At 34.7% G+C, this 12681-nt stretch overlaps 1 long non-coding RNA gene across 1 annotated transcript in view; it reads right to left on the bottom strand.

Annotated features, from left to right (window-relative positions):
- Positions 1 to 435: 435 nt before the first annotated feature.
- The window catches only part of LOC106149220, an 18070-nt gene continuing 5824 nt past the window's right edge, over positions 436 to 12681 (bottom strand). The window contains exon 3 of the long non-coding RNA XR_001235249.1: positions 436 to 494. This is a non-coding gene — a long non-coding RNA (uncharacterized LOC106149220). The remainder of the gene's footprint in view (positions 495 to 12681) is intronic.

The raw sequence follows: 12681 nt of genomic DNA, 5'->3' as shown, positions 1-12681 counted from the left end.
AAAGCTGGGTTTGATCCATGGTGCAATGCTAGGATCAAGGCCACTAGGATTAAGGGTGTGAATGATACCTGCCCCAGGTACCCTGGATAAGATGAAAGAGTTTGAAAGAGCTATGGTCATCCATTGCTTGCTTTGCTTCTGCCTCCCATGAAATGTTTCTCCTCTGCCGTGTCTGTCTGCCATGCCACCCTGGCTTGGATCCAGCCAACAATGAACTTAAACCTCTACAAACTATCAGCAAAATAAACCTTTCCCCTTTTAATTTTGAGTGTTGGGAATTTTGCCTCAAGAATGCAAAAAGTAACTAACACACAATGATTTTCAAATATCATACACAATTCTTCAGGTTATAAGTCATGAAGTAATAATAACAGATACTCTTTACTTATTGATCACTTTCTATTTAGGATTGTACTAAATGCTTTAAATCCCTTACCTTATTTAATATCTACAGCAACCATATTTAGGAAGAACTGCAGTCATTTATATTTTGTCTATGAGAAAATGAAAAGAAATTAGATATAAAAATTCCAACTAGTAAACAATTGGAAACCAGTATGAAATTCCAATTCCTGTGATTCTTGAATCTGTACTCTTTTTTAACTTATTTTTTATTTTATGAAATGATAAAGCAAAATTTCATAACAAAACAATAAGAAAGTAACAATAGTATACTATATCTCATCTTCAAATTAGTTATTCAGGGGCCAGGGATAGAGCTCAGCCGTGCAGCACCTGCCTGGCAAGTACAAGTTCCTGAGTGTCATCACTGGTAAAAGGAAAAATTGGCTCCTCAGAGTACAATACATACACAAAAATGACTCTTTCACAAAGAAGAAGCAAACATATTCTCACAGTACTTTATGTTCAGTGATCTAAGAGATACTAGTAGTATAAATAAATAAATTAGCATATATATTAAAATATTCTTGAGACAACAGAATAGGTAATCTGGGGAACCATGTTAACCTCTCCCCACTTCCCATTCATCTACCACTTGACTCCTCATTTGCATACATATACTTTGAGTTTCTCAGATAAGAGAAACCATGCATTAAGCTTTCACTTAACATCATGTTCTCAAATTGCATACATTTACCTGCTAATTCTTCAAGTTTTTCTTCATGACAGACTAGTACTCCATTGTGTATAAATACCACATTCTCCTTACACACTCTGTAATTCTGTACCTTGAAGTTCAAATGCTTCTTTCTCAATGTTTTTTGACATATTTAATAAATTAAATATAAATAGTCACTGAAATAATTTCAGTGGTATAGATCTTACTATGATAAATTAATGTTGACAGTTTCAGAAAAAAATATTTATATTGAACCAAACTCTTCTGCTTCTGTTTTGTTTGTAAATTTTTTCCTGATTTTTGTTTATCTCCTCTGGAACAGTAGCCTATGATTGTGCCATCATGACTGCCATAAAGCATCTCATTTTCAGATTAGACACCCTCAGTTCCAACAGGCATCCCTCAAAGAATAACTGCCAACTTCTTCCGTGGTCGTTTTTCTGCCCTTAGGCCCACTGGACATCTTGGTACCTCTTTAAAAAGGCACTTGAACTGGGCACAGCCCTCTGTGAGGATTTGGACACCAGAGTGAGCTTCCCAATTCTTCGCTCCAACCTCTTTCACCTCAAAGCTGTAACACTGTGTGTAAAGCTGCCAGTTCACTTCTACAGTTAGCCAGATAGGACAGAAATCATTTGCCAGGTAGGGCAGAAATAATACTTCTAAAAAACTCTACTGCTTTGGGTGATCTACTGGCTTAATGATTCACTAGTAGCTTGGGACAGAGATGAAATCTCTGGAGCAAAAGCCAAGTCTAGAAAGGAAAGCTTTCCCTTTTATTCCTTCTGTAATGATTCCAAAATCAACTCGAAGTTTAATAAAAAGTAGTGACGTTTTCTACTTAGAGTGGCGCAGACCAGTTATCACACTGATAGAACAGAAGACTTTCCTCCTTCTGTACATCTGATAAAGACCTGAATTTACCAAATCTTATTGGAAATACTTAAAAATCAAGGTAGAAAAACATGCAGAGGGCCTTTTTATCTAAATTGAAACATCAAATTCATGTGACTGTGATGATGAAGTCAAAGTCTCACAGAAGACAGATGTAAGAACGTAGTGCCGTTTAGGTTGGCACAGCACTTCTGCCTCAATATATCACTTCTTATTCATAAGAGAGATCAAAAAGGACATCTGTCAGTTGTCTTTATTCAGGAGAGAAACTAAGAGCAAGAAATCCCAGATAGTTTTGTTGTTGATGATTCTTTAAATTTCACTTAGTAAATGGCAGTGGAACAGAGAAAAACAAGATTGGCCTTCCAGATTAATACACTCCATCTTTTCTCTTCCAAGGTATGCTGCCGCCTGTTATTCCCCACCTGCACTTTCCACAAAGATACCCACAGATATACCTATTTACTTTGGCATGAACTCAAAGATATAAGCTTGCAAAGCTGGCTCTTTCTTTGTGCATTAACTTTAATTTCTCCTTTCCACACATACACTGCAAGAACATCAGGTAGATCCATTTACTTCCACCCCCTCAGCCCACTGCATCTCCTAATGTGACATATTAATTATAGCTCATTTGAAATTTTCTCTTACAAATGTAGGCTCAGACTTCAACACCTAAATAAATTATATATACACCGTGCAAGCCTGTTTGTTTCACGTTTCTTAAAGGAGAAAATGAATGCAGAGTATTAATCACCAAACTGATGTCCCTGATTGAAAAATAAATTATTTAAATGAGTAACACTCTGCTGTTTTTTCATATGCTACTTTCTAGAAATTTTTTCAACATCTCAGGTTGAAAGGTTTGGGAAAATATTATGTATACCACCAAGATGATACAAGCGCAAATTTTTTAAGACATTAATTTCCTAGTGTACCCAGTGGAATAAGAAAGAGGAGTGGCCATGATAAATGTTTATGTCATCTGTATACCTTGAGACCAGATTCTCATGTTTCCTATTTTATTTAAAACCATGTTACAGATGCACAGTGCATACAGTCAAAAAACACTGGACTAAAACTACAGATAAGATCAAATACAAGGAAGGAGAAAGATATAAAACTCAAGAAAAGAGAGCCACCTTGATTTTTGTGTGTGTGTGTGGTATCAGGAATTGAATTCAGTACCTTGTACTTATCAGGCAGGCATTTGTGCCGCTGAGCTATATCACCAGCCCCAAGAACCACCTTGACTAGGAGGTAAATAGTCTGAGAAGTCACTGAAATCATTACCAGGATGTGCATGAATCACTAAAAATTAGACTTCCCAGTGATAACAATTTATTAAACTCAGCAACTACAGGGAAGAAATTCAGTGGGGGCACTTGTATTTCATAGGGGAGGCTAATTTATCCTTAAATACAGGCAGACTGAAAATGTGTAATAGTGAAAATTCAAGAATTTTGTTATTTAAATAATAAGCTGAAAGGGTAAACCTGTTACCGGGGCTCTCCGCCATGTTTTCTTAGACCCAGGCTGGTGGAGGTTGTGTAGTATCCAACATAATGTTTCCAAGGTCCCATTGGAGATTCTCTCCCTCTTACCCAGCAGATAAGGGACAAAAGAATGAAGGAGGGTATGGATATGCCATGATTTTTAATGGGCATGGATGTGGTACCCACCTCTCCTACTCAAATTCTACTGGTTAGAACTTGTCAAATAGGGTTGGGGATTTAGCTCAGCGGCAAAAGCGCCTGCCTCGAAAGCGCAAGGTCGTGAGTTCGGTTCCCGGTACCGGAGAAAAAAACCAAAAAAAAAGAACTTGTCAAATAGTTAAATTACATTAAATGTAAGATAAACTAAGAAATATAGCTGTGTGACCATGAAGCAGAGGAAACTGTGAATTCTTTGCTCCTCTGGTCGCTAGGTCACATTCACCCTTCTCCTCACCCGTAGAATGCATTCAGGAATATCCTGAAAAGAGACAATCCACTTATAGCATCTAGCTCAAATGTGTGATTCACTTAGTCATTGTTTCTACTCTGTTCAACTGGAGGTGGCTTGCGAACTTAGAAAGCCAGCTCAAAGTATACCTCTTCGTCAATGGTAGTACAGAAACAAGGTCATTTTAATAGACTCTGACTATGAAAAGGGTAAAATGGTAGACAAACAGTAATCCCAGACCTGTTCCAATGATGAAACCCTGCAGGGGCAGTCCGTGAAGTCTCAAGTCATGAGAACTTGGCAAGATCCAAGTTCCCAGTTGAACTCTCCAAGAAGCTTCTGTGTGTTTTGGACTATATGGACCTAACTTCACTCTCTGGAACATTTTTGTTTGTTCATTTTCCTAGATGGCAATATTTGAAGTGAGCACTGAAAAATGTGCTCATTTTCAGAGGTCAGAACCCTTACTGTCCACTGCCTGCTAAAGTAAGTCTGGGACCAAAAAGTTGCTTTATAATCAAGGTTATAACTGATATAACCATGTTATAACTGATATAACATGAGAATCAGTTATAACCAAGGTTATAACTGATATAACATGAGAATCAGTTATAACCAAGGTTATAACTGATATAACATGAGAATCTGGTCAATAACTGTAGTTATTGTTTTATTGACAATGAATGTCCCTCAAAATCTTTACTTCTAGTTTGTATATTTCCACTCTGTTCCATGAGTTATTAACCTTCCTCTAAATTTCTTTCACAGATTTAAGACGTGTGCATCTTGCATTCGATTGTCTAGTTCATTGTTTTTTGTTATCGTACTTTGCTCCCTAGTGTTTATATCTTTCTCTCCAACTGAAAGTAGCTATGTTGGGTCATTAAAATCATGTGCAGGAAGAAAATTTATTTCTTTTTTAATATCACATTTATTGAAATATAATTGCAGTATATTGACCTCTTACCAATATGGAGTCCTCCAATTCAGGAAGGTGAATATTTTTCCATTATTTAATTTTCATTTATTCCTTGCAAACATTTTGCACCTTTATGAAAATAGGTTTGTACTTCCTTTATTAAGGTTATTCCTGTACAATTTATTCATTTGATGATATTATGAATGAAATTATTTTTAATTTCATATTATTTCAATACATGTCATCCTATTTATTATAAACATGTACAAATAAAATTGATTGTTGAGTACTGATTTTGTGTCCAAGTTTATTGAATACATTTATTAGTTCTCATAGTTTTCTAGTGAATTGTCAAACATGTTCTATACACAAACCAAATCTGTGAATAGATACAGGTTTTTTTTCTTCCAATCTTTATACTTTTTAAATATCTTTACCCATTTCTTGGTTAGAATGTATTGAACAGAAATAATAAGAGTCGATATCCATGTCTTATTCTTAGAGGGAAAGGACCCCTTCTTTCAACATTAAATAATACATTAGTTGTGCATTTTTCATACATGCTGTTGTTCTAGTCTTTAAAAAATCCCATTCTATTCCAAGTATATTGAGTATTTTTGCCATGAGAAAATGCTGAATTTGTCGAAAGATTTTCTGAGTCTATTGAGATAATCATGTGGAATTCTTAGCTTTTTACTTCATTAACAAGATATATTATATTCTTAGGACAATTTTCATTCAGCATGGTACATTTCTTTTATACATTGCATCATTCTGTTTGTTAGTATTTTACTGATGATTGTGTACCATATTCATAAAATATTGGTCTATAGTTTGTGTCTTCTGATATCTTTGTCTAGTTTTGGCTTTAAAGTGACTACTTCACAGAACACACTGAGAAATGTTCCCTTTTCTTCTTTTTTAGAAAGATTTTGAGAAGTTTTTATTTTAATTATTATGTAAATATTTAACAGAAATCACCAGCAAAGTGATGCAAGTGTGGGCTTTGCTTTGTGGGTATTTTTTCATTACTAATTCAATATTCTTTTTATAGATCTCATCAACTTCTCTATTTCTTCCTGAGTCAGTCTGGTAGCTTGATTTCTTGAAGGTTGTCCACTTCTCCCAAATTGTGCAATTCATATGAGTGTTCATAGTATCCCACTAATAATTACTTTTAGTCATTTAAAGCCAATAGTAATGTCTTCTTCATTTTTGATTCTAGAATTTGATTACTGTAATTTTTTCATTTGACTTGGTCAATTTGTCAAAGAATTCTCAACTTACTAATCTTTTCTAAGAATCTGAATTTGAATTTTATGATATTCTCTATTTCATTCATTTACCTTTCCTCTTTATTTTATTCTTCGTTCTATTTTCTGTAGGCGTAATTGCTCTTATTTTCCTAGTGTCTTAATGTTCAAGGTGAGATTGTTAATTTGAGAAATTACTTTCTAAAAATATCTATACATTTATGCAATAAATTCCCCCTCAAATACAGCACTGCTTTAGCTGCATTCCATAGGATTTGGTATTTTGTGTTTGCAGTCTTTCATTTTAAATTATTTTTTGAGTTTTCTTTTCAGTTTTTTCTCTCATGCATTGGTTATTTAGGAGTATGTTGTCTAATTTATATGTGTTTATATTTTTCAATTTCTTTCTATTATTGATTTCTATTTGCATTTCATTATGATTGGAGAACAAACACTTTTTTATCCTTTTAGATTTATTGAGTTTAATGTGCAATATATTATGGAGAATGTTGCACATGCACTTAATAAAATGTGTATTCTACTGTTGGGGGTGGTGTAGTTTATGGATGTCTGATACTTGTAGTTGCTCTACGTGGTTGTGTAATTATCTTTTTGTTAAACTTCAGCTGGTTGTTCTATTGTCTATTCTGTATTTGGAAAGTCTCTGTTTCTCCTTTCATTTTTTAAAATAAATTTTATCTCTTTTATTAGTCAACTGTTAAATGCATTGTTATATAATTGTATAATTTTCATATTTTCCTTACTTTGACCCACTTATTATTATAAAATATAACTATATCCAGTAATATATTTGCTGTGGATTTATTTTTTTCTGATATTAGGAAAACTCCAGTCTTCTCATGTTGTTGCTTGCATGGTAAGCTTTTTTTCATCCTTTACTTCCAATCTCTTTGCATCTGTAAATGTGAAGTATGTTCTCTGTACACAGTAACTACTTCTGTCATTATTTTGGCTACTCTCATGTTCTGTTTTTTATTGTATTGTTTTTCTAATAATGTTGAATGTACTATAGTATAACTGAATTTACGTCTGCCATTTTAATTTTTTATTTGAATGTCATTTTTTTTCTCTATTTCTCCTCTATTGCTTTCTTTTATACTAAGTAAATGTTTTTATATAGCAACTTAATTTCTTTAATTTTCTACTATATACTGCAGTCATTTCTTTAATGGTTGTTTAAGGGCTTCCTATAAACCTCTTAACTTATAAGAAGCAGCTTTAGATTTGTGCTAACAACTTCGGTGATGGAAAGTTTGCTCATATAAAGCCATATTTCCTTTCTTCACTCCTTTCGTGATATTATTACACACATTACATTCTACAAATGCTAAAAACTCCACAATGCTTGATACTTTATGTAACTTTATGTCCTTTACATTAATTAAAAAGAAAAGAGCAAATGTATTTATTGTTTTTGTTATGGAATCCTTGTTTTTGTTTTGATTCGTCAATAAATCTATCAGTCTTATTTCAACACAATTGACACTCATGTTGAGAGTCCCCTTAGCTTTGAAGACATTCATACTCTCTTATAAAAAATGTCAATTGTTTGAGAAGAAATTTAGTAATATCTCTCTGGCCTACTTCCTTTTTCCTCTCCAAATTTCACCTCTGTAAAAATCTCTGACCAATGGCTGAAGAAGACAAAGAAAATGTCAGGTTTATTTGTGAGTGGGCCTCTGTTATGGTTTATGTCTTCAGGTCAACAGCCTCATGGGATCGTAGGTGAAGCTTTGGGAAAGTGATTGGATGACAGGATGGGGTGTATTATTACTGACCTGTTGGTAGGAAGGAGGAGGTGAAATCTGATGGGAAGAAGCAGATCAATTTGGTCATGACCTGGAAAGGTGTATCCCCATTCCAGGCACCTCTCTTGACTCTTCTTTCTGAATGCCATGAGGTCAGCAGCAGCTATCTTCTTCCCAGGCCATTCTACCATGGCTTTCTACATTGGAGCCAGCCAACTATGGACTGAGACCTCTATAGACTGTGAGAGCAAATAAACCTATCCTCCTATCAGTTATTGATGCTGGTTATTGTGTCCTGGGAGGAGAAAATGCCTAAAATACATCCCTTAAAACACTTTATACTTAGTAAATTGAGGTGTGGAAATCAGCTATAGGCCTCTTCAGCTTGCCTGTCTCTCAGCATGAGACCCTCTGACCCTGGAACCCGGGTAAAAACAGCCAAATTGCTAGTGGTCTTGGCAGTGCCATCCCCAAGGTGGAGCGCCATTCCAGCAGTGGGAGCTTGGCAGAAAAAGACTCTCAGAGGCACACTTGCACAGACTTTAGACTGGACAATGGATATTGGAGACAGGATGAAAAATACTGATATCTTGTTCCACCGGGAAACATAGCCTGCCAACTAGGAGCTGAGAGAGAAAGGGAGCCTGTCCTTCTGCCTAGGCTAGTCTGAAGAGGACTTGCTGTTTTCCTGAGCCGAAAGGGTCAGGGAGACTTGACTCACCTACCTCAGATCCCACACCTCTTCATAATTTAGTATCTATAGGGCCATTTCAGAGAGCTTACTTTTATTTTAACTAGTTTAAATGGGAGGGAGGTATGCAGAATTCTTCATATTGTCACTCAAAAAGTAGAACATTCCATCTTACCCCTTAATTTTATCTGTGCTGTTAGATTGAGTCAGTTTGGTGTTTGTTTTTTTTTTTAATAAGAAGTGCTTTTGAAAATTTGGACAGTCAAAGTGTTTTTTAGCCATTTGCTTACTCTTCAGAGTGCAGAAGCAGTAATCTTTACAGTCCTAGGAAGCAGTTTATACTTACAAATCAGCATCATCTTTCCTGAGATCATCGTATTCTTGCATGTTGCTAAATGCAGCAAAGAGGAACACGAATATTCTGGCTCTTACTAACAGCTTTTCCTAGATGGCATGCCCAACACATCTGCCTTCTAGGTTGTTGTACACAGTAGTTTTACCAACCAATTGTTTATTATTGCAAAATATAAATCTCCAATATATTTCTACTTTCTAACATTTGTTTCTTTGTTTCCTATTTCTCAAATATAAGACACTGCTCCGTACTGTTACATTTGACATGGCAAAAATATGCTTCGTGCTACTAATTCCTATATTAATCAGGTAAGGCAAATACTTTAAAGAAACCAAATTAAAGTTTACTTCTTACTCATAATATTATTGAACCAGTGAGTCACCCAAACTAATATAAAAATAAAGATACTGCTTTATGAACGAGGTACAACATAACTTTCAAGCAACTAATGACCTAACATACATTTTTTTCTCATTCAAAATTTGGAAAGTCTATGACATTCTACACTGTAAACAAAAACTTTCATTGGCATGTGTAGGTACAATGTATTACTAGGTATAAAGGTCTTATTGGAGGAAATTTGCATTATGGATCACACCAACATTAAGAAGGAGATTTCATTTCGCACATATATGGAAGTTGAAATTTTGAAAGAGAGATACAGATTTTTCCAGTCTCATTTTCACACATGGATGGAATTTCCATTCCACTCTCTAGAAGGTAAAATTAATAGAAGAGGGGATATTATCAGTTTCTTTCTATTCCCCACTTATCTTATAATGTTATGGCCTGAATTATGTCTACCTATGATTCATGTTAAAGCCCCAAATTTCGTACCTCAGAATATTGACTGTGGCAAGAAATAGCACCCACAAAGCGGTAATTAAAGTAAGACAAGACCATACAGGTGGACGCCAATCCAATACGGTTAGTGTCCTTATACCAAGAAAATAGGAGAACACACACAACAGTCGGGCATGGCCATGGGCCCACCTGGACAAGGCCATCATGCACAAGCCAAGGAGGGAGACAGCAGAGGAAAGCAAACCTTCTAATCCTTTGGTTTCCTAGACTTCTTATGTCTAGAACTACTAGAAAATAAAGTTTCCATTTTTCAAGCTACCCAGGCTGAGATACTCTGTTGTGGCAGCCCAAGTAAACAAATACATAGGGGAAGAGGGATAACTTGTAATTGTTAACTTTAGGGAAAGTAGCAGTGCACGCTCAGAGACTAACTTCCATCAACAGTAGCGGGTGAACGTGGCATTTCCCATTCACCCAGAAAATAGCTTATAATTAAGTGCTATAGACGAGGTGCTGTACTAGACACCATTAATCAGCAATAAACTATTCAGATATGATTTGGTGTTTGGAAGAAATCCAAAGACTGATGGAGAAAACATAAAACTTTGTGTATACAAGAGAGCCTAACATATGAAGCATAGCTGGGTATCCTGATATCTTCTGAGGGAAATTGGAGAGCTGACACCTACATAGACGCTGGAGGGAAATGCAGAATGTCGCTCAATTCAGCCTGCACAAAGAACTTCTCCTCTGCTGACCACATTCATAAATCCTATAATGTTGAGGGGCAACCTACACTTAGATGAGTATATTTTGAACAGATGGAATGGGGCTTGGATACAAGTAAGCTATACAGACAATTATTAGTAAAGGTTTTCACCAATTTTCTGATGAGGAGTATCTTATAACTATCACCAAAACCATTGTAGGTAACTGACATTTACTACATACAGATAAAGCCAACACTAAATAACATAGAAAGGCTTTGGAGGTGGGTGAAATGTCAAGTAAAGCAAAGTTTACTCAGCACTACTGTGGTGCTGGCCCTGCTAGGCACTGAGGAGTGAGTACCAAGAAGTGGAGGAAAAGATAAAGGTGTCTGTACAACTGGTGAACTTGACTGGGTCATTTGATCCTTACAAATCCATTTTGATATGCGATATACCAAAATCATAATATCTATTTTAAATGCTTCTTATAAGCTTTAAATATTTTCAAAAGAAAGCAAAAAACATTTAAAAATAAGTAAAACAGTATCTGGCAAATAGCTATGAGCTAAATTTGTTTCCTTCTCACATCTTTTTTTTTTTATTTTAAAGAGAAAAGAACAAAAACAAAGACAGAAAACAACACAAAAACAATAAAAATGATACAGAATTTCAAAGATGATAGGAAATAATAATATTTGTTGTATTACATATTGTTATCTTCTAAGTAGTTACTCAGATTACCAGATACAGGCATGCAAGATTGATCAAACAATTAAACATTAACTATTCCTTTCAATAAACCAATAGAAATTAGTAGCTATCTTGTGTGTGTGTGTGTGAGTGTGTATATATATATATATATATATATATATATACAAAAATATATATATATGCAAAACCACCAAGTTAAAAAAGCCCCTTTGGCTATTGTTCAAATGAGTTAGCAAATATCATAATCTTCATTGCCAAACTCTAAGACCTAGAGAATAATCACTGAATAAGTTTGGATCTTGTTTGAGTAAGTCAGCTCTTTCATTATCATGGATAAAAAATTTTAGAGTCTTAAGAGTAATCCAGAATGTATGAATATATTTATTATTTCTTTTATCTTTCTACTACTCTCTTATATTTATAGTATTTATCTCAGGATGAAGAGTAAAATCATTTGTTGAAAGAAGAGAAAGAAAGGGTTGTAAAGAATAATCTACAGGTGCTAAAGTAAAAACATCCATCCTTTTAAACATTAAGGATCACATTTTAGGGGCTGGGGATTTAGCTCAGCGGCAAAAGCGCCTGCCTGGCAAGCACAAGGTCATGAGTTCGGTTCCCAGTACCGGAGAAAAAAAAAAAAAAAAAAAAAAAAAAAAAAAAAGGATCACATTTTATGTACAGAAAATATGAACATAATTTTCAGTAATATATAATTAACTCCCTCCTCTTTAAGAACAAGATGACAGCAATTGAAGATAGAGGGTAAACCACTCTGTGTAACTTCAAGATACGTACTGAAAATAGTAGAAAATATATAGTTCAGACAACATACCACCATTCATGTATTAATCTGTGTTGTACTGAGCCAGATTTTCAATGTACCAAAGCAATTGCCGGTTTGTTTACAAAAGCCAGTAAGAGCTATTCCTTCCTTTACACACTTTAGAGGGGCTTCAAAACTTCATAGACTCCAGTGGATTGACTCATACCCCCAAAACTTTCACATAGGTACAAGTTGCTCTCCAACTTGAAAATCTAGCTCAGTCAATAAATTGGAGCATATAAAGTCGCCATGTTCCTTTCTTATTTCTGTCATCCTTTCCCCTTAACTAGTCTATCTCCAAGGAATCAGGAAAATTTTGATTTGAGATAGAATGCTAACTTTCTTAATTGGGTGCCCTGCTTTTATTCCAATGTAAAATACTCTCTAAATAACCTTTCTAAATTTACTTCCTTTTTTTTTTTAACTTGAAACATAGAGTTGAACTTTCATTAGATTTCTGGCCTGTCATATCAATCAGTTAATTATTTTATTCAGCAAATATTTAGTCTTCTGTATACAAGGCAAAATGTTAAGCTCTTTAGAGATCACCAAGAAATAAGAAATCCAAGTGATCGTTAGAGTCAAATAAAAAACACAAAATACTAAGTAATACCTTCACTTTTTTCAATACATTTCGCACATGTACACATACTTGTACTTTTTTCATTATATAGTAGTGGTCTATAATCAAATAAATAAAGCTAACAACTTATCTTTTCTGCATTTG

Source organism: Chinchilla lanigera, unplaced genomic scaffold, assembly GCF_000276665.1.
Source record: "Chinchilla lanigera isolate Chin_1 unplaced genomic scaffold, ChiLan1.0 scaffold00039, whole genome shotgun sequence".
NCBI classification, from domain to species: Eukaryota; Metazoa; Chordata; class Mammalia; order Rodentia; family Chinchillidae; genus Chinchilla; species Chinchilla lanigera.
Note: the sequence above shows the minus strand (reverse complement) of the source record. Positions and strands in the feature narration are given on the sequence as shown.